Source organism: Dipodomys ordii, unplaced genomic scaffold, assembly GCF_000151885.1.
Source record: "Dipodomys ordii isolate 6190 unplaced genomic scaffold, Dord_2.0 Scaffold97, whole genome shotgun sequence".
In the NCBI taxonomy this organism is placed as follows: domain Eukaryota; kingdom Metazoa; phylum Chordata; class Mammalia; order Rodentia; family Heteromyidae; genus Dipodomys; species Dipodomys ordii.
In genome coordinates, this window is record NW_012267313.1 from 2,543,540 (window position 1) to 2,566,391 (window position 22,852).

The following is a 22,852-nucleotide window of genomic DNA, read 5'->3' on the forward strand; positions in this document are numbered from 1 at the left end:
GGGGGTAACAATGCTCAATAGGAAGTGTACTCATTACCTTGCTCATGTAACTGTAACCCTCTGTATAGTATCTTTACAATAAAAAATAAAAAAAATTTAAAAAGTTAAAAAAATAAAATAAAATAAGTCATCAAGGGTGAATGTATGTAAGTCTACATAAGCTTCCTGGTTCCCATTTTTTATTTTTTCATATTTTTCCTTTGAAGCATTAGTACTTGCAAATACATGACTCACTAAGTCATTCCATACATACTTGTACATTGGCTACCTCAGGTATATTTGTTTCTTCCAAACTTTTAAGAAGCAGACATTTGTTAGATCTTTTTATTTTTTTCCCTTCCCTAATTTGACCTACAAGGTTGCTTAATATTTTCCCATCAGTAAGATATAAACTACCTTGCTTGTCAATATGAACCTAGAAAATGCAATCGTTGGCATAAGTAGCCTTCACAAGTAATAAATTTTGAAGCTCCTCTTAACTTCTCAGGATTAAGATATATGAAAACTATTTGGGGGAGGATCAAAAGTTTGTTTCTGATTTATTGTATAGTACTCTTTTAATCCTGAATATATTATGGTGTACTAAATAAGGTCAAAATTACTTTTGATAGACAAAGACACTATTAAATATGACCACATTACATGTGAAAATTTGCCAAATTCAATATAAGATAGAAATAAGTTTCATGGGGGGGGGAATTGGAAAATATTTTTTTAAATTCTAAACCATTACTTTCATCTATGTGAATATCTCAATCATGAGTTTAATTGAAAGATACAAGAAAGCATTTCAATGTTCAATTCATCCTGGTTTTGACTCAATGAAGTGGATTAAAGCTACATATAAAAGAAAAAATATTTAAATGTTCCTAGTAATTTCCATTGTGTTTTGGCATCATGTAGTGAAAGAACCTACCAAGGGACTTATTCCTGTCTGCTGTAATTGGCAAAATGTTCTGTTACTATAGTTTCTTGACCAATAGTTGCAAGAAAGTGTATTTGACATATAAAATAACAGTCATGGAAAGCCTATCATTATTATTTTTTTACAAAGCATCATAATTCTCAATTTGTTTTCAAACGAAATTAGAGAAAGGAAAATGAAGTTTTGATACTCTCAGAAGTACCACTTAGAACCTTCACAAAGAAAACTTTCCAAAGAAAATGAAGATGAACAAAAAAGAGGTATATTATCTTTAAAAAGTCCACTAGTGCCAATAAAGTCTATCTTTAAATGGCAATCTCCTTTAAGAAAAAAAAAACAACTACTGCAGAGACATAAAGATAAATGTGAGCTATCTATCATTTCCATGGCAATAAACTGTGATGTCAAAACAGAAGAATAGGGATTCAACAAAAATGGGAATCAGATAATTTGGGGGAGGGGAAGGGATATAACAAAATGCTTAAATAAGGATACAGGCTGACCCATTGTAACAATGATATGTACAAGACACTATGTTGAAAATGAATTTTACAATTTCGGGGGCGGGGGGAGGAGTTGAGGAGGTAGGGACGGAAGGGGAGATAGGGGAAAAACAAAGGAGGAGGTAACAATGCTCAATAGGAAATGTACTCATTACCCTACTTATGTAACTGTAACCCCTCTGTACAGTATTTTTACAATAAAAATGTATATAAAATGGGATAGTAGTGGATAAACAGAATATTTGGCATAAAGTTGAAGGATAGATTATATTAATATGTTGAGATTTTATTTCAATAACAAGTTTTATATTGGAATACCAATGTTAACTTCACTTATTTTATACAGTCCATATTTATATTTATACAATTCTTTATAATCTTTCTTATCTTCAAGGAACTGAAAAGCTGATTTTTTAAGAAGATGAGTGCTACTCATTTGTAAAAAATTTCTTCATGCCCTAACAAATTAACCTAAAATTCAGATTAAGTAAAAGAAATATATGCTTATTTAATTCAAAAATGATAATTATGATATATCACATTCATTCTCAGAAGGACCACTATCATTCCCAAGGCCATGAAGATGGGTTTTTATGTGTATTTAAAGACAGCAAATAAGCAAGTGTACAATGTATTTGTGTTTTAAATTTCTACCAGGAGAGATTAAAGGAAAATTTTCTAAAAGAGCTTGTAAGGGTGATAATGTAAAAAAATTTGAAAACAATGACATCTCCCCTTTAGATGAATAAAGCAGGATAAGATGATAAAAGCCAAAACTGAGTACTAAAGAGGAAAGCTGAAGAGGTAGTTTAGTACGAGAGAATTCAAACAAAAATTTGAATCTAAGATGCAGAAACTCTTCATTAATCATGTGACTTGGCTAATTTACTGACCTTTCCCAAACCTTCCTTTCCTAAATCTAAACCTTAAACTGCTTTGACCCCTGCATAGACTCGAACCATACATGTAAATATTTAGCATAAAGTTTAATGCACTGAAGGCAATTAATAAATCATATGATACAAATATCAATTATACACTTTGTTAAGAAGTTGTATGATTCATTGAGGCTAGTCTTCAAAAGTCTACTTGAAGTTAGAAAATGACATTAAATAAAATGAGGTATGATCCAATCCAAAAACAAAGTTTGAATGTCTTAAGACGTCTATTTCTATAAAATTTAAGATAACTATACCTCCATCTGTTCAAGAAGATTTAAACATTTATTAGCCCTAAGGAGAGAGGGTGGAGCAGATGGTTTTAAATTCTCTTCCACCTTTAGTATTTTAAAACTTCTAATGGTTTGTGCTAAACAAGTATAAATTGAACTCATATATTATAAATGTAAAGAAAAGGATAAGACATGTGAAACATAATTACTTACATTTGAAGCAATTTTTGGCATCTGACTTTTAGTCAAATATGCAAAATACTAGTTACAGTCACAATAAACAGATCCATGGTTTTCTTGAATATGAATCAGAATGCATCAACATTTGATTAATGCATTACTGAAAGTTCATGTTCTAGTAGCCTTATGCGAATTGTCGGTATATATTCTATAGGTCGTTATGATTTATCTTCATCAGCCATAGGCCAAAATTACTAGACTCCAATTACTTTGCTTCCCAGTTTCAAGAGAGAAATAGAGAGGAAGAGAAATTATGTCAGTCCTACCACAGGAGATGCTTAAAATGCCTGAGGTAAGGAAAGTAATCTACTGTTCTGACATTCACTGCCTGAAAGTCATTCACATTAACAACCATTCAAACTTGTTTAGTGCAAGCCAATTGCTTCTATTTCCTTCTTGTCAGTTACATTAGCTTCAATTCAAATTTCACTCATAAAATTAAAAAAAAACAACTCCTAAACTCTGACAAGGGTATATATGGGTCCTGACAGAACATAATATTTGAAATTTTACCAACCTTAAGATAATAATTTTTAAAATTTGATTTTCAAAATAAACACTTTTCTTTATAACATATGTTCATCTTTTCCCTTTTCCACTACCTTCTAAACTAAGGTGTGAATAATAGGCAAATAAATATATCTAATAAATGATCTAACAGATCATTGCTTTATTTAGAAATGCAAAAAAAGAAAAACCTGTTCACTTATTCTACAATAGCAGCAGTAGCAAAAAAGACCCTAATTTCAACCAAGACTATGTCATATTTATGATTATGAGATCAAGTTACATTTCAAACTGCATAATATAATCTAATATTCTTTCACTAGGAACTATTAAACTCATATAACAGACCATTAACTTCCAGACAATTTAGAGCTTACAAGGTTAACATCAGCACGACAGAAAGGGAATCGGGATGACATTTAAATAGCAGCAAGTGCCAATGCACCATTATACAACCCAATGAAGACACCAGTTTTCATGTTTATCTTTTATGTTGGACCATCAGATTTCCACATTTTACAAGCTGATTAACTATTTCACTTATTATTTAAGACTGATGTGTGTGAATAAAAATATATGATGTATGACAACCAATGAGCTAACGATTGAATTTTTGCTAGTAATTTTACTATATTTTCTCTTATATTCTTTGTGTCTTTGGGTATATTTATCAGTTTGAAAGTGAAAACAGGAAAGAGAAGAAAGCTTTCCTTGGAGCTTCACCATCCAGTAAGTGCAAGAAGAGCAGGAATGTGGGACTATTTCCCATGCTTCCTAAAACTGCCCTGAAAATTCTCACACAGAAAAAGTGGGATGTGAAAGCAATGGATCCAAATATATTTAGAAATAATTAATTGTCCTATCCTTGGTGAAGGCTGTATTTCAACTAAAAAATAAGCCAAATATGTTTTTAATGTGCTTGATTAATGGATTAAAAGGGTAATTAAAGAAAAAATAAGGCATACTTAGTTAATAGACAACTCTATCTGGAAGAGGTCTATTAATTTTAGAAATTGAGCCATAAAACAAATTTCAGAAAGCTACAGATATTGACAGGATCTGCACAGAATCCTGTTCAGAGATCATCAAAATTTCACTGAAAACAGCCGGGTGGACACCAAAACACATGGGACTTTTCCTCATTTTTAAGCATAATATTAGATGCTACTTAGCATTTTATCTTTGTATAAGTTATTCCTCTTAAAACTACTTCACAAAGGCAAAATGAAAACTAAGACAAAAACAGTGCTATCATTTATTATAAAAAGTACTTTTTTCTTACTGAAAAGTATTTCAAATTCAGTTTCCATTCTAACTTTTGTTTACTGTGGTGCTTTGAATTTTTGGACAGGAAGAGCGAGCATTGAACAAGTTATTCCATCTAGCCAGGTGCTGGTGGCTCACTAGCTACTCAGGAGGTTGAGATCTGAGGATCATGGTTTGAAGCCAGCCCATGCAGGAAAGTCCATAACTTCTCCAATAAACTATTTAGAAAAAGACAAAGGTGGCACTGTAGCTCAGGTGGAAGAGCACTAGCCTTAAGCACAAACAGGCTCAGGGATACACCCAGGCCCTGATTTAAGTCCCAGGATCAGGAAAAAAAACAAAAACAAAAAAAAACAAAAAACAGAACAAACAAAAACAAAAAGTTACCAACTTTATCTTCATTGTATTAGCTATCCTGAATCCAAAAAAACAAGCAAAAACAAACAAAAAACTATGACCTGACTAAAGCAAGAATTTTTATGCTTTTGTTTTCTTATGTTGTGTCACCTTTCAGCAATCTACTAAAATCTAGTGCCCTTGTGGTGAAAAAAGTTTAAAACCCATAGAATGAAACCTCAAACAAGTTGCTATTACTGGCAGCTGCTAAATTTTTATTTATATGTGTTTCAATAACCAATAATTACTAATGCATTAAGTAAAAGTTGATTTAGTAACTGATACAATTTCAAATTACTAATAAGAATATCATTAATGAGATTCCATATTTTATGGCATATCTGAAAATACCAGTGCTGAGGACTGAGCACAACTACTCTAATATTGTGATTTGTGAATGATTTATAATTAAAGAAATGCTAATTTACATGTGGCTATTAATGAAAATTAGATATAATACTTTTCACATCCCAATTGCCTGAGCAATTTAAGGCTGCCTAAGTTTAGAATCCCCATTTTAGAGGATTATTTTCTGTGGAAATGTATTTACCTTGTTGTTTCTCACCCTCTTCTGTAGGACATCCTACAGTTAACTCTCACTAAGCTTTTCCTACTAGTGTCACCACTGACACAAAATATTCATATATGGGGATTCACAGGGGGAATTAATAATGAATCAGAAACAAGCAATATATGGAAATATTCACTGTTCAAGCTCAAAAGTGTTGCTCACATAATGGAAAGTATACCTATTTTGTTCATGAAAGAAGCATGAACCTATAATCATAGCTCCTCTAACTCATAAGTCTACTAAGTCTCAGATGTATTCTTCATAGAAGGAAACATTCACTCAGTAGATATACTAGGTTGCCACCATCTTTAAATTTTCTTGAGCTTTGTATATGAAAATACTACCTGATTGTGTGCCAGTTCTATCATGGCTTATTCAAACACTGCTAACCTAAGGTAAAAAATTCAAATGGTGTGCATCTGCTCCAATACTATTAATCTGAATTTGTATCTCCATATTTAAATAGTAGTGAAATACAGAATTAAGTCCTCAACATTTTTTACTTTTTAAATCCTTAGTCATAATAACTCTGTTTGTTGGTGGGTATAGAATGACTACTTCTTAAAAAAAAAGAATAAAGGATGCAATCAGGTGGACATAAGGAAAGATTACAAGCCTTCAACAAGTTGCTGATGTGAGGGAGGAAGAATACAACAAGAATATCTGCAAACTGGAAGTAAGTGAGTGTGTATGCGCACACACACAGAGAGTTAACTGATGGTATTGAATTGTTTTAGTTTTTATGCACACTTCAGACATTAAAAATCCTCTACACAATCACAATGAAATAGAGATACAGGTGGACCCATTGCAACAATGAGACGTACAAATTGTTATGTCAAAAAAACGAACTTTACTACTTTGGCAGGGGTGGGAGGGGTCGGGGGAAGGAATGGATGGGAATCGGAGAAACAAAGGAGGAGGCAACAATGCTTGATAAGAAATGTACTCATTACCTTGCCCATGTAATTGTAACCCCTCTGTATGGTATTTTCACCAAAAAAAAAAAGTTCAAAAAAGAAAACATAAAACAAAAGATAAGGACTGGGGAGTGAATCAAGTGGTAGAGCAACTGCTTAGAAAGCTTGAGGCCTTGGGTTTAATTTGGCAGTATCTCATTACCAAAAAGAAGAGAAGGAATGGAGGAGTGGAAAAGGGAGAAGGTGAGGGGGAGGGAGAGAAGATGAACATTGTGTTGCCACCATTCATTACAAAAAATCCCAGATTTACACTTGTTATTTTATACACATACCACCAAACAATAAGGTTTGATATTAAATAGAAAAGGTATAATAATATTATAGAGAACTATATACACTTAGCAATTGGGACTGTAAGATAAATGTGACAATAGCAACTAAAATGGACATGCCCCAGAACAGTCCCATCCTAATTTTGTTAATAACTAGGAAACATTTTGTTAAAGATGACATAGAAGGATGTCTATATTGATAAACATAATGGCTTAAAAGACAATAGAACGATACAGCCTATGTAAAAAATTTTAAACCAGGATTTTATATTTATCAAAATTAAGGACAAGAAAGCAATTTCTAGATTTTAGTTCTCAGTTATGAGCATGTTTCCTAGATTTTGCTCAGGACACTTGGCCAACAAGTCTTCCCTCTGGCTTTAATATTTACTTATAGGAGACATTCTTTTGAGAAAATCAATTCACTCACAGCCTAAAGACAGCAATTTGGTAGGGACAAAAAGCAGAGAGTATGCACAAGGACTGCCAGGATACATATTACAGACATTTTTCTAGACCATCTCTATTTTATTCTTGAATCAGCCTTAACTGCACAGAATATACTTTTTTCTCATCCTCATATCAAGGCAAGCCTCTTTTTCTGATTTATTTTCTTATGAAAACTGTTATTTCTTTGGCTAAGTTTGTGGATTTTGGAGTCTTGTCTGGATTTCCATTTCAGCTCAATGTGTGACCTCAGGAAGGAGAATTCACTTGTCTAAGATCCTGCTTGTGGAAATGAAACTCTAATGATATCAACTCTTGCATGGTCATTGGAATGTCAATAAAAAATCCTATAGGAAATACTAAGCAGAGTGTTTAGATTAAGTGGTTGATACCTATTAGCTGTTTAATTGCTTTGTTAATTTTACTTAGATTTGGTGGAGGAGGCAGAACTAGGATTTGAGTGGGGGGCTTCACGCTTGCTAGGAGGGTGCTCTACCACTTGTACCATGTCCCTAGCCCTTCTGCTTTCAGTATTTTTCCAATAGCATCTTGTTTTAGGACCCAAAACTTTACTATTTTTGTTTGTTATTGTTATGCCTAGATATTTATTGGTTAAGATTGGGGGTCTTGTAAACTTTTATCATGGGCTGTCTCCAACTTCAATCCTCTATATACCAGCAGCCATTTAAAAAAATTTAATAATGACAATATAAGCTTGTTTATCTGTATTTGTACATAAGGATTTCATTTTCATACACACATAATGTATTTCAATCAGACTCCTCCTTTCTGTAACTCTCTCTCATCTTTCCTGGATATTGAATAGTAATTGGGTTGTTATAAGTAAAATATAAAACTTTAATAACTGACAGCGTAATATATATTTCATGCAACAACTGAAACAAAATAAAGAAAGCAGATATGACTACATACTTTCTGTAGGAAGATGTATGAGTGTTCAGGGAGTGACTAAAACTATAGTGCTTACCATAAATAAAAGCCAGGAAAGATAAAACTACATTGTACTACCTATATCAATATAAAATTTGTATCTATTGACATCACTAACAATAACTATTCCTAAATAAACACTCTGTACAGGTTACTTTTCTGAGAGAGAATAATAAAGAAATTAATGATGTGAGCAATTTCTTTATAATCTTATTTGAGATTTAAAATTTACAAATTTCAGTCTGCATTTTAAAATAATTTCTTGATTCAATCACTGTATGTAAAATAGAAATAGATACTCCCTGGCCTATTAAATTATCTGAGAAAAGATCTCTTATCATGAGTGCCAATAACCTTTTTACTCCAACCTTTCTACTCTGTGATTGATGTAAACATTATTGAGGAAGAAAAATTAATATAGCTATCTCCAAACCACACATGATTGCAAAGGTCATTTTAGGAGAATACAACTTGCAACCATAAAATCATAATAGCAAAAATGCAGAATATCCACATTTCACACCAATTGGTCCCGAATGACTTTCAGAGGCAAGAGGTATAAATACCAGATAATTGATCTCTTCAGAAAATGAGCTTGAATAAGAAAGAAAGAAAAGAAGCAAGCCCCATTAGTTGTGCCATTGCATGTAGACACCTATGCCGGCATACAATTGAGATAAAGAACCACATGCACTTTCCCATGGGAGCTTCTTATTGAAAGACATTTCTTAGATGTAATGTGCAGCTTATTGTCAAGGAATACAGAGTGAATGAATCTGAACTTACAGGAACAGGGTCCCGGAGAGAGCAGAGAAAGACAGTCAAAGAGAGAGTAACATTTCATGTAAAATGTTCTTTGTTCAACACAGTTAATCTTAGATCATGTCAGCCAGTGTGCCACAACTTACTTACACATCAACTAGAGTTGAGTGGCAAAATCTTGCCAAGCAGAAGTGATGTAGTATTTGTCAAAAAGATTGAATTGCACTTTCATATTAGTACAAAAAAATGACAGTGCATGATTACTGCCACAAGCATGAGTTGTTGATAATGTGAGCACCTTAACAGTAGGTAGTAATGGAAAATGTCTTATTCTTTTTCTTCTTTTTCAAGGCCGGCACTGGTAATGTGACTTGTTATACTGCCAAACCATTTCTCACTCCAAATCCTAAAACACCACCTGTCCAAGCTGAGAAGATATTTTAAAACAAAGTTATATGAAGTATTCCTTGCTAAAAAATCAGAATGTGACGACTGCCTTACCAGTACCATGAAAATTAAAATATTATCCATTGTTTGTAATGTAGGAGCAGATTTGTTTCCTTGATTTGCTCCAGGAAGGTACACATTTATTTCTCCATGAATCAGACACTTTATAAAGGTCTTCAAATTAAAGGGTTATAATTATACCCTTTCAATGTTTAGGACATTTCTAATTCTGAAGAAATTTTTATCAGAATTCAATTTTCATTTTTAAATTGAGATAGAAGTCAGAGTGCCCCATTTGTGTACTTTGCGTTCACAAGTACACACATACATGCTTGGGTCTAAAGCCTATTTCCAAGAATTCAGCAGAGTTCCAAATTTTACATTCACTCGGAGCTATTCTCAGAGGTTGAGATTCATTTTCTTGAAAGAGAATAAAGAGATTGGTCAATCAACTTTAGGATGCCGCTATAATTTTAATCTTAAATGCTCCCCAAAGCCCTTACGGCAAAGGTTTTTGGCTAGAGTCGGTCACTTCCGTGTGGTAAACCTTTGAAAAAGTGGAGACCAGTTGAAGGTTTTATATCTCTGGAGCCAATTAGATTCTGTATTTTTCACTGCTCAGCCAAGAGGTGAGTGGTTTCCTGTCAGGATGTGCTGCTGCCCAAGATCCAAAGAAACAGAATAAACACACATGAGCCAAAACGTCTAAAATCATGAGTCAAAATTAACCCTGTTTCTGATGCTAATTATCTCAGATATTTGGTACAGAAATGAAAAACTGATGAACACAGATATATTTGAAGAATCTTTTGCAAAAATTGCATATGACTAAATAATGAATTGATTAACCACAGGTTTAGAAAGGTTTACTGGGAATGAGGAAAAGGATGCTAGTGATCCAGCTGCACTCTTACTATATACTGAAATGTTGAACAAAAACCCTTTTATAAAACTACTTAAAGATAATTTTTAAAAATGAAAGGGAAGATTTATTGGCTATTTGAAAATTACAAAAGTACTGTAACTGAAAGAAAAATATCATCTTAAAAGTATAATATTCTGTGTACATATGTGAAAATAGAACTAGAAAAATGGGGAGAATGGGTAAGGTTGAGAGATGAATGAGAATCCCAAATGGGGTGACACTGAACAAGATGTACGGCATTCATAAACTGCTTTAATAAACTGCAACTCCTTTGTACAACTACATAAAGATACGTTTAATGCATTGTGCTCAAAAACTGACATGTAATTGAAACTCTCATACAACTACTTAAAAATAATAAAATTATGATAATTCTTTAAACTAGACACCAAATAACTATTATACTCAAAGACTGAAATGTGTTAAAGAATAAATCACTAAAACTTTCCCCCCACCATTTCTTTTAATAAAAGTAAATATAGTTACTTCTTAAAAATGATAATTTAACTGAAATTCATTTTTAAAAATCTCCTATTTGCGGACCAACATTTCAGTTTATAAGACATTTTACCAAAATTGAACAGAGTAGCAAGTTATTTTCCACTCTTCAGTGAAAGAGAGAGATGTGTTTTATTTCCCCTGCTTTCATGAAAATGCTAAAAGTCTAAATATTTAATCTCATCTTAAGGAGGATTCTGATTTGAAAGTTTAAAGAAGTAATGTTGGGGTGAATAAACTAGAGCCAATAATTAGTATATGTCTAGGATAATCTTAGCAGATGAGCAGAATAGCTCAGTAGCTATGTACATATAACCATATAAGATGACACTAAATGAAATGAACTCTAAGATATGGACACAAGAGGTTTTTCCTTGTTGTTGTTTTTAATGTACTATGTGATTTTTTATTTCTTTCGTGTGTTCTTCCCCCTATGGTATATCCCCCGTTGTCTCTATATTTGATTTTGGTACCCTGGTATTGTATATATGTTTATCTGAATTAGGGAAGAGAAGAGGAATAACAGAATGGTGAGACAAAGGAAAAGGTGAGGGGGGGGGGACCAATGCAATCGTGATATACCCAAGACACTATGTTGGAAATGATCATACAACTTGGGGGTGGCAGGTTAGAGAAAGGTAATGTAGGAGAGAAATGAGGGAAAGGGTAACAAGTTTGATAAGAAATGTACTTATTAGCTTACTTATGTAACTGTGACCCCTTGGTACATCACCTTGACAAAATATATAAAGAAAGAAAGAAAAGAAAACCATAACCTAATTTTCACAGCTTATAATCAAAGTACAGAGGCATAGCATATGAGACAATGTTTTAAAAAAGAAAAAAAGCTGTGACAGCTTACAATTATAGTTAAACTTGAGTGCAACACTATCAGCCCTGTAGGAGCATCCCAAGAATCAGAATGAGCATGCCAGTGTCCTAGTGGATCACTGGATCCCAAGTTCATACCCCTCACCTGCTGCCTTGTGCAAATACCTGAAGAATGTTGGCATGGCAAAAAGGTACCATGAATGAGCAGAAGGACAACGGAAGATAAAAGAGCAATAAAAAATACCCTCAAAATACATTAACACACTCCCAAGTATGCCTAGGATTGGCTGTCAAAATCACTACTAGACTATATTTTCGTTCTATTATTACCATAAGGTTCTGAATTGCTTATTGTGGGTAATGTTAAAGAAACACTAGTGTATGCCACACTTCAATAAACTGATGACTTTTTCTAAAAATTATCTAGAACAAGCTTACTAGTTTGCAAACACAACTTTTTAAAAATTTATTTCTATGTAAAAGAACCACTTAGAGTCTCTGCCTTTAATAGGTCCTGCAATAAGATATGAAGGTATACAGGCTAATTTTCACCAATCAAAACAAAAAATAGAATAAAATTTATGTAAGAAAGAAACTTGGTTCAATTTCCAGTTAAAGAACTTAAAAGGTACCTGTGATTTTCACTCAGTGAATAAAATGTGATGACACTCAAATCTGTTCAGCCTGCTCCCTGCACTCTCTCCTGAACCAGAGATCCAGGAATGCAATTGTCTACCCCTATCTCATTTCTGAAAATAAATGGAGATTTTCCTGCTAAGACTTCTCTCATTGTGTTTACTCCTTCAAGTTAAAAACTGTCACTACACCTTAATTTCCCAAGCCAGAATTCACTCCCAACATGTCACTAAATTCTACTGATTACACCCCTCAAATCTCTCTCAACCTTTCTTCCTCATTGGAATTCTTATCTCTACTGCCTTGGTTCAAGCACTGATCAATTTTTGTTTACACAGGAGTAGCACAGCCTTCTAATCTCACTGAAATCTCCTTTCAATCCTTTCCCTAAATTGCTACTAGAGAAATATTTCTATACAACGAACAAACAAATCCTTCTGAATATCCTAGTGAAAATAATTCACACAATCAATTCTTCTTCATATAACAATTAAGATATTAATTGATAGATAAATGCAAGACATCACAAAAATAACAAAAGGTACAGTACAGTACAAGATTTGGAGTACTGACTATATATATATATATGTATATGTATATATATAAATTTTATTTGGGGGTAATATCAGGATACTTTTTGAGACTATCAGAAAAATATCTTTCATGAAACAGGCTTTAGCATAGCAAGATCTATTAACACTAGGCTTCACCTTTGTACTACACACTGATATAGCACACTATATGAATTATTTCAGGTGATGTGCATGAAAATGGTTGATTTTATTGTTTGCTTTTAGAGGCTATATACATACATCAGGCTCTGAGTACAATGCATCTTGAACAATGTCATCTCTGCAGCAGCTCCACCTCCATTTTCCTCCTTTCATCCTACCTTCAAGTTGCACTGCTCACTTTTTACATAATGCACTTTGAATGCAAGGATTGCATTTGCTCACCCATCTTTCCTCCATTCATGTGCTTGAAAGAAAATGGGTAATGAGAGAAATATCCATGATTTTCTAATAGTTTCAGCATATCACTGGTTAATATATACATATCAATGTGGGCAGGTTCAATGATGGATCCTTCTTTTACATGTGAGAAGATGAAACATTGGGGAGACTGCGGGTTTTTGTCTGTATTAGTAAATGGAAATACTAGCTAGCCCTTCTGATCCCTCCTGGATAAAAATTCTACTCATCATTCATTCAGAGCTCCAGTGTACCACAATGGAGCACATTTAAATATTGTTTATGAGTCTAATTATTTTCCTACATGCCTATCTCCTAACCCCTCTAGGAAGTTCAGGAACAGATATGCATTCAGAGAGCCCCGAATTATATCTGAGAGCTTATACTAATGCCTGGGTACAAAGTAAACATTCAGATAATCAAGATTCTTTAGAATAGGAATGCTTAGACTAAGAGTCTTCACCTTAGACTACCAATGGTTTGAAGGCTATGTAACATACAGGAGATTCTCAAGGGAAAGGAAACAAGAAAATACAAAATGAATGATAGTCTTCACTTTCTCATCAAATAGCTGTCTGATATTGATCAAATCACTTCACAATTGAATCCAAAGTGCCCAGAATACTGATTAATGGAAGCGCAGGACTTGATTAATTATAAAGCCCTTTTCCTACGAACATGATACAACAGTATCCACCGCCTTCGAGTGCCAGCACAGTTATAACTATATGAATACAGAAGTGTTATGAAAATTGCTTTTTCAAAATCCTCTTTGTAAAATGTGGCATAGTGTTCTATCTCACATAATTTACAAAAAAATTTGGAAACATGAATTTTTTTTATTCTTTATTGATTATAGGACTTTTAGCAATGAACTTTAAAGTAATTCAAACATAGGGATAGTGGCCCCTTGTCGTTTTCTCCAATAAAGCAGTGTAAAGCTGATTGGTTTACAGACCAGACACATATACATAAAAATAAACTTCATCATTTATTACTTTCTTATTGTAGAGAAAAATATAGAGAAATAGAAAATAATACCAAAGCCAACAAAAGAAGATTAAATATTCGATCTTAAATTCATTGATATGGTCTAAATGGAACAATTAAAATGGATATCAGTCAATGATTTTTAGTTCATATCATATGTAGTGATCTATGAATTTGTATAGATTAGGCCTAGTATAACAGGAATAGCATGAATTCCTATTGTTTGAAGTTTATTTTCTACTGGGATCCAAAAGTCTAATGTATATTATAGGATTCTAGATTGGACTTTACCAATTTTCTCTTTCTTCTGAATGATCTGTTTTTTTCCTGTGGCTATTTACCTATAGTTTAGAAGAGACCAATGAAGTTGAAAGAGTCACCCTTATAATAATTATAATTATAGAAAATGGTTATAAATAATACCATCTTGTAGTAAGATTGCAAAGAACTAGAAATGAGTTCTCCAAGTGATGCTAGCATGTTCAGATTCAAAAAAGTCAAGAAAACGATGAAAGACTAAAAATGGTACAATACCACTACTTTCATGAAGAAAACTTCAGTGACCGACATTCCATCAAAAGCTAAGAAGGATCTAGAGTAGTGACTTTTAAAACAAATCATTTGGGGGGCTGAGAAGTTGGCTCATTGGTAGAGTGCTTGCCTCCCATTCATGAGGCCCTGGGTTCAACTCCTCAGCATCACATAAGCAGAAAAAAGCTGGAAGTGGCGCTGTGGCTCAAGTGGTAGGATGTTAGCCTTGAGCTGAAGAGCTGAGGGATAGCACCCAGGCCTTGTGTTCAACCCCCTTGACCAATACACACACACAAATAAATCATTTAGCTGCACTTTATTCATTATTCAAAAACAAAAGCAAAAATTAAACAAAATCACTCAGATAATGTGATAATGTTTTTACTTGAACATGATTTAGGTTTCATTCTTATTACAAAGCAAAGAATATGTATATGTAACTCAAAAAAGAAAGCAGGACACCTGAAGGCAGAAGAGGTAGATTATCCAAATTAAAAGGAAGAGAATCACTAACACATCCCTGAGCTTGAACTCAGAGTCTGGGTACTGTCCTTGAGCTCTTTTGCTCAAGACTAGCACACAGCCACAGCTTCACCTCCAGTTTTCTGGTGGTTAATTGGAGATAGCTTCTCATGGACTTTCCTTCCCAGGTTGGCTTTGAACCATGATGCTCAAATCTCCTCAAATCTCAGCCTCCTGAGTAGATAGTATTACAGGTATGAGCCACCGGCACCTGGCTGTTATTTTCACTTCATATATCATTTTTATTTTTAAACCTATTGCGATTAGCTGATGTCAAGTAAAAATCCTAAAACTTGAGGGAAGATTCATGATATACAATGAGACTAATGCTGTTCTTCACTCATTTCCACCTGTCAGCTTGTTTTCAGTATGCAAAATTTAATAAAAACAAATGGAGCCAATAAAAAGAGTACTTAATGATAACATTAACAGACTCAACATGTGGTAAAGTACTAAAGATAAATAAATATAGTGTAATTTTCACTGTTTGCCAAATGTTGTTCACCAACAACGTAAATCAGAGGAGAAAAATTGAAGCTGAAAACAAACCAACTCTAGTTAATAGAGGTAATTACATTTTTAAGCATGATGTCACCTATAAGGGACTATGAATTGTATGATTACACATCCTGTTTCTGAGGTAAAGATTAGAAAAAACACATAGTAGGCATGATGATTTCATGTTTTTTAAACTTTCATCACTCTTGGCTAGATCTTAGCAAAGACCATTGGCTGAATACACAGATACCAATTACCTGCTAAAACTACTCCTCTCTCCATAGAGATTTAGAATAACATTTCTCAAATTTATTATGTTCAGATTTCTCACAAAAATATTCTGATGATTTAAATTAGAATGTGAATTATTTCCTTCCTCTTAATTCCTCCATCTGTTCCTATAGATTTTCTAAAGGAGGTTGGAAAGTAAAGAAGAAAGGCAAACCAACCAATGCAGTGATAATTGATTGGACTCATCCTATATATTATATCACAGATAAGGAATTAGGGATGAGTTCTGGGTTTGCTAACATAGCATTATTTCAGCTCTTTTAGAAAACTTAATAGTGCTTGGGAAAAATGTGTTGGTCACAAATTGATGCATGGCTTTCTGGCCTATTGAATTATCTCTATTTTCATTGTACTATAATATTTCCATTATGGCTATAACACTAGCCTATTTTTGCCTAATGGAATTTTGTCTTATTCATGTAATATCTTCTACAGAAGATAAAACTTGGTACAACTTGGGCAATCGATCAAACTTTGAAAATAAAGATATAGTCCATTAAACATACACTAACTCTTGAATATGTGCTCAACTGTTCATTATTTTCTCCTCTAACATACAATGAGATTTACATGCATATTAATAATATTTGAACTCATCCACACTATATTTATTTATTTTATTTTATTTTTTTGCTGGTCTTGGGGCCTGAACTCTGGGCCTGGACGCTGTCCCTCAGCTCTTCAGCTCAAGGCTAGTGCTCTACCACTTGAGCCACAGCATTACTTCCATTAATAATATTTGAAAGGTGAAAGTAATTCAAACAATAAACTAAGCTATATATTAAAGTAGTAATTCAGTTGTAAAATACCAATAAAATCTCTACTAAAAGTTTAAAAAAATCTTTATTGAAATTTCTAAGAATGGTAATATCTTCCATTTACAGACGTCCTGTTTCTCATGTAAAATTAGATAGAAAAGAAGTGGTACTGTGGTTCAAGTGGTGGAGGGCTTGCCTTGAGCTGAAGAGCTCAGGGATAGCGCCCAGGCCTAGAGTTCAAGCCCCAGGAAAAAAAAAAAAGCAAAACAAAACAAAGATTAGATAGAAAAGATCAAAGGAGATATTGTTATTTGAAGTATGAGCATGTTTTCATCTTCTCTCTGCTCTCTATATCTTTCTCAATTCTAGTCCATCTTGCTTTGAGATGGAATGGCCTTTGTAAAAGCCCAAGCTAGTAATGTCATTTTCAGGAAAAAGGCTTTATAACAGCTGAGTCATGTAGGGCTTACCCAAAGCTTATACCACCAGCCATGTTTGGACCACAAGCCCAGAATCAGCCTATCCACTGCATCCACTTATTTTCAGGAGCCATAAAACATCTGCAGTGTTTACAACTGGGTTAAACAAGTGGTGACTTCTGTTTGGAATTCTCTTCATATCTTCTTAACATTTTACTTTGTTTACATGTCTGTTGTTAGTGAACACAGGGGCTGAGAGGCAAAACACCCATTGTATAACTTGAGATCTCAGTGCATAACCCAGACGCCTAAGGAAGAATGAATGTTTCTCAAATGATCATTGTTCTCTACACAACCTGTGAAACAGATTGTGACTTGCAGAGATTATTACTTACTAAACAACCTACTTATTACTTACTAAACAATCCAATTTCAAATATATCTTTGAAATTAGGTTGTTGTCATATTTTTTTAATTTTTAAGAAAAGTGAGTAACTGATATCCAATACTTTTCTTCCAGTTTCTTTTTATGTTTTCTTGGTAGCATTGCTTTTATTAAACTCTCACTCAAAAGAAAGACAATACAAAAGATCATGTACTTGTGTCTCGAAAAAAATTCAGTAATGAGATAAGCCTTTGATTTAAATCAAACAGTGTCATCTTTACACTGTTAAAACAAAAAAGAATTTTTACTAGAGATGTTTACTTTCTTTTAAGCTTGTAGGCTGGGTTCCAATGGTAAGGAGACTTTGATGATAGATCTTACACCATACTAAAAATCAATGTTACAATTTTTGATGAAATTCATAGCCAAAGGGCCAAACTTTAATTCAAATGATGGCTTTTAGTAAATATCTAAGTCTTGTTCCCTTCAGTTTTGAATTTACAACCCAAAAAATGCATTTTTAGTAAATGTTTACGTTTGAAAGAAGACACTTTGCATTTCAGTGCCCCATAGAGCTATACATTTCACTAAAAGTTGCCAAGAACATGGAAGCTCAATACAAGAGTACAGAGTAGTTTTCCCAGAATGTATAACTCTATTATATTCTGGACACCCTGCACTATTGACCTTCCCTATGAAGGAGATGCTGCTCAAATGTCAGTTCATCATGAAGCTGTTTAAGGCAGAAAGCAATTTAAAAGAGCAATTTTAACATGCACTTGCAGAAGCATGTGAGGCAGACAATGCATGATGAGTGCATATTTTATTTTGATTTAATAAGAGGGAGAGAAAGAGACTGCATTTTCCTCAGCTTCTATAACAGATGTTATACCCAGAGGTAACAGACATGGAAGAGTGGAGGACTTACTTCCTCTGACTGTTCATGGGAGTATTTGAATTACTTCCCATTGAAAACAGCTTCACATTTATGCCACTTTTCAAAATTTATAGAATGCATGAAGAAACATTATGTGAACAATAGCATGGGTGGGGCTGCAGACTAACAGTGGAATAATCATACCCCTCAGTTTATTGAGAAGCGGGAAGCAGACGTGGGTGGCTTCAGCCAAGAGAAGCTGTAATTTCCACCTACCCCAACCTGAGAGACCCTGCAGCAGGTAATTGTACTTTACCAAATGAATTTAATGTACCTTAGAAAGTAAACAACAAAAATAAATAGCTTTGCCAACAAGGCAGGACATATTCAGAAATGGATAAACACATTTCATACTTTTTAAACCTTTTAAAGTGCTTAAAATGTAGCTTATGTTTGAGTCTTCTGTAGTTTCAAAAAAGTGAAGCTGTGAACATCAGACAATGCTTTCTTAGGGAAAGAGTTAGCCATTCAGCTTCTATTTAAAAAAAAGTCTCCAAGATTTTACTTACTGCAATTTCATTTATACATTTCAACTATGTTAAGGGTCAGGACAGGCTGGGTGGATAGAAGGAAGAGGAAAAAAAATGATAATTAGGGCTTTTTTCCCCTTACATAATGGAGTTGAGTATTAGATTCCCGAGTCTATCATTGGAGAAATCGCTAAATGATTTGCTTAAATTCACCAAATTGAAAAGTATGATAATGATACATCTACTACGATTAGTGAAAACAAAAAATATGGTATAGATTCCTAAGATGTTGATTTGAAAATAATGCAAATCAATATTGAGATACTATAAATACACATTCTCTTCCCCCAAAAAAGGGTAACATTTCATTAATTATACATTCAAGTAAAACTTTTCAATTGCCTGGATGAAAAATCAAATATTGACAGATTCTTCAAAGTAAACAACAGATACCGTTGCCAGAAATAAAATGGCAGTGATTCAAATGCATTAATATGGAATTTAAAAATCATACATGGTAAGTAATCTAGTCTCGTAAATTGTTTTCTCTGTGATACAGAAAATTAATGCAAAAATTTCTGAAAGGCAGAAACTATTCATTGTTCCTTTGTAACTTAAAAAAACATTCACATGAAAAAGATATCACTCACACACACACACACACACACACACACACACACACAGGAAGTAACTTGAAAGCTTCCTGCTGATCTAACATTTATAGCATATTAAAATATAGCAATTTTAAGGTAACCATTTATTCAACCAGAAGATATTAATGGTTAGGACTGTACAATTAGAAAAGTAGCACTCTTTACTTGAGTAAAATAAGATTGATTTTAGATGGAGAATTCAGTGCCACGTAGAAGCCAGTATTCAGGACAGATAGTGTTTATAGAATTAGATAGGTTATATTGGATATCTCAAAAGGATCATTTCCCTGTATTACAAAGAATTTTAAGCTTTAGAAATATCTATTAATTCTTAGATAGCTATCACAGGTTGAAGTGGCTTTTGTTGATATTGGACCCCAGGTTGAGGCCGACGGTGATACTTATAAATCTTTGGAACTTGAAATGGGTGAAAAGAGAAAAAGAAAGAAAAAAGAAAAAAGAGAGAGAGAGGAAGGAAGGAAAGAAAGAGAGAGAAAAAGAAAGAAAGAGAGAGAAAAAGAAAGAAAAGAAAAGAAAGAAAAGGAAGATGGACATCATAATGTAAACTAGTATTGACTTTATATTTAGATGTATCATGCTTATAAATTATACTCAACTTCTTTTCAGAGAATGTTTAAAGATTAGTATCATATACCCTTCTAATCCTAATGATTTGATAACCGTGGTTTCTCTCATATCTAAAATGAACTTGATTATCCCGCGCTCCTCCCTAAGACTAAATCAGACAAAGCTTGTGAAGACATTAATTAACTATAATAAACATGTGTGACAACGATTCATCACATGTGAAAAAGATGATTTTAAAAACAAAATCTCTCTAGTTAGAAGTAAAATGACTCATGATTCAGCCTGATACTATTTAATTCCATGAAGAGTACACAAATTAAATGTTGCTCAAATAAAGAATAAGATAAAAAAGACTAATATAAATGCAAAATGTCAGGGCATTTCATAAGTTAGGCAGCAGCTATGAATATAAGTTATTTTTACTCTATCCCCTCCCACACAAATGAGGCTATTCTCAAATTTAAAACACCTCCAAGTGCAATACAGCCATAGTTTTACTTAACACATTTTAATATGCATACTGAACATAAACATTCAATAAAGGTGAATCCATGTTTATTAACATAGTCATTTCACTCGATTCATTATCACTAGCCTTAAAGCACAGTCCAATTTATTTGAAATTTCCACATCTCTCATACTAATGATCAATTGTAAATAATCCCTAGGCTTAATAGAAAGTTCATTACAATAAATGCTGTACTACTACTTTTAATAAAGATAAAATAAGATAAAAATGGAAATGATGAAAATAAAAATAAAAAACAAATCGTTTAAATAGGGATACAGGTGGACCCATTGCAACAATGAGATGTACAAGTTGTTATGTTGAAAACAAACTTTACAACTTTCCTGGGGGGTGGGGTAGGGAGGATTGTGGTGGCGGGGGGCGGGAGGGAGGATGGGAAGGGATGGGAAGGGGAAACGAAGGAGGAGGCTACAATGCTTGATAAGAAATGTACTCATTATCTTGCCCATGTAATTGTAACTCCTCTGTACAGTATTTTCACAATAAAAAAAAACCCAGATTGAATATTTTCATGAACAAAGTAAATCAGGAAGATGAATGTGATAGCAAATCAATACCGACTATGGTAATTTATATATACATTATAAGAAATAAAAGTGGAAAAAAGACCATTTTAATAAAATAAAATATATGTAGGAATATACTCAGGAGAATGGATTTTTAAAATTATTTTTCCATGTTAAAATGGGATACTAATTTCAGAATGTAGAATAAACTACTTTTCGTTTCCACATTGTGTCTACATTTCGATGACTTCTATGAGTGTTCAGATTGTGGGCTTAACATGTCTCTCCAGAAAGTTTATCTACTTCTGAAAGAACAATTTTTTCATGAACTCAAACAGGAGGCTGTAGCTCTACAGAATATTTAAAGCAAACTGTGAGATTCAGGCTAAGCCTTGGAGGTAAAAATATATCTTTAACAACTTTCAAAGTATAAATAATGATAATTACCAGATCGTTGGACTTCTAAGTGTTAAACAGATGGCTGATCAGGTATACTTCCTTCTATTGCTAAGGTTCCTTTGAAAAGTGCAATTAATATATAAAAACAATTCAACGCCTAAGTTCCAGATGCTCAAGGCTGTAATCCTAGCTACTCAGGAGGCTGAGAAGTGAGGATTGCAGTTCAAAGCCAGCCTGGCCAAGAAAGTCCATGATTTTTTGTCTCCAATGAACCATCAAAAACAAGAAGTAAAGCTGTGGGTTAATAGAGATAGCCTTGAGCAAAAAAAAGCTCAGGAACCTGTGTTCAAGAACCTGTGTTCAAGCCTCAAGACTAGCACAAAAAACAAAACTAAATTAAAAAGGCCCAATTTAAGAATACTTATAAATTATAAAATAGCTAAGTGAATGTTTTGTTTCACTGTTGATAAGAATTTTTGGTGAGTAGCCTAGTATAGTAAAAATGAACAGATGTCTAAGAAACAAGATTTTTTCTAACACTTATATTCTCATAGATTTCCAGTTTTATTTTTGAATTTTCAGAAACCCTTATAAATCACTGTACTAACTTCAAATATTTCAACCAAATGACTAATGTATACAAAATGCCTCCTGAAACTAATTTAAAATTAAACTATTTTCAGTCATTAAAAACAATAATACTGCATTGTAAAGCGCATTCAAGTAACTTAGTTTACAAAATTTCTTAGTATTTTTTATATGTATGTAGCTAACAACTCCTCAATTCATAACAATATAGATAGAAAAGATACATAAAACTTTATTTCTATTTTATTCATTACTTGAGTTCAGTTCACCTATTTATTTTTTCACTACTTGGTTTCAGGTATGTTGAAGGCAATAACAAAAGAAATACATCTGTATTCTGCAATGGACATTAAGCAGTTGAGCAAATTTTTAACAATAGATTTTGTTGTTGTTGTTGTTAGTTGTGGGGCTTGACTTCTGGGCCTGGGCGCTGTCCCTGAGCATTTCAGTTCAAGGTGAGTACTCTACCACTTGAGCTAGAGCACCACT

The 22,852-nt window shown here is 33.3% G+C and overlaps 1 protein-coding gene across 4 annotated transcripts in view; it reads right to left on the reverse strand.

Annotated features, from left to right (window-relative positions):
- The window catches only part of Ptprk (protein tyrosine phosphatase, receptor type, K), a 515,496-nt gene that overhangs the window by 201,064 nt on the left and 291,580 nt on the right, over window positions 1–22,852 (reverse strand). The window lies entirely within an intron of this gene.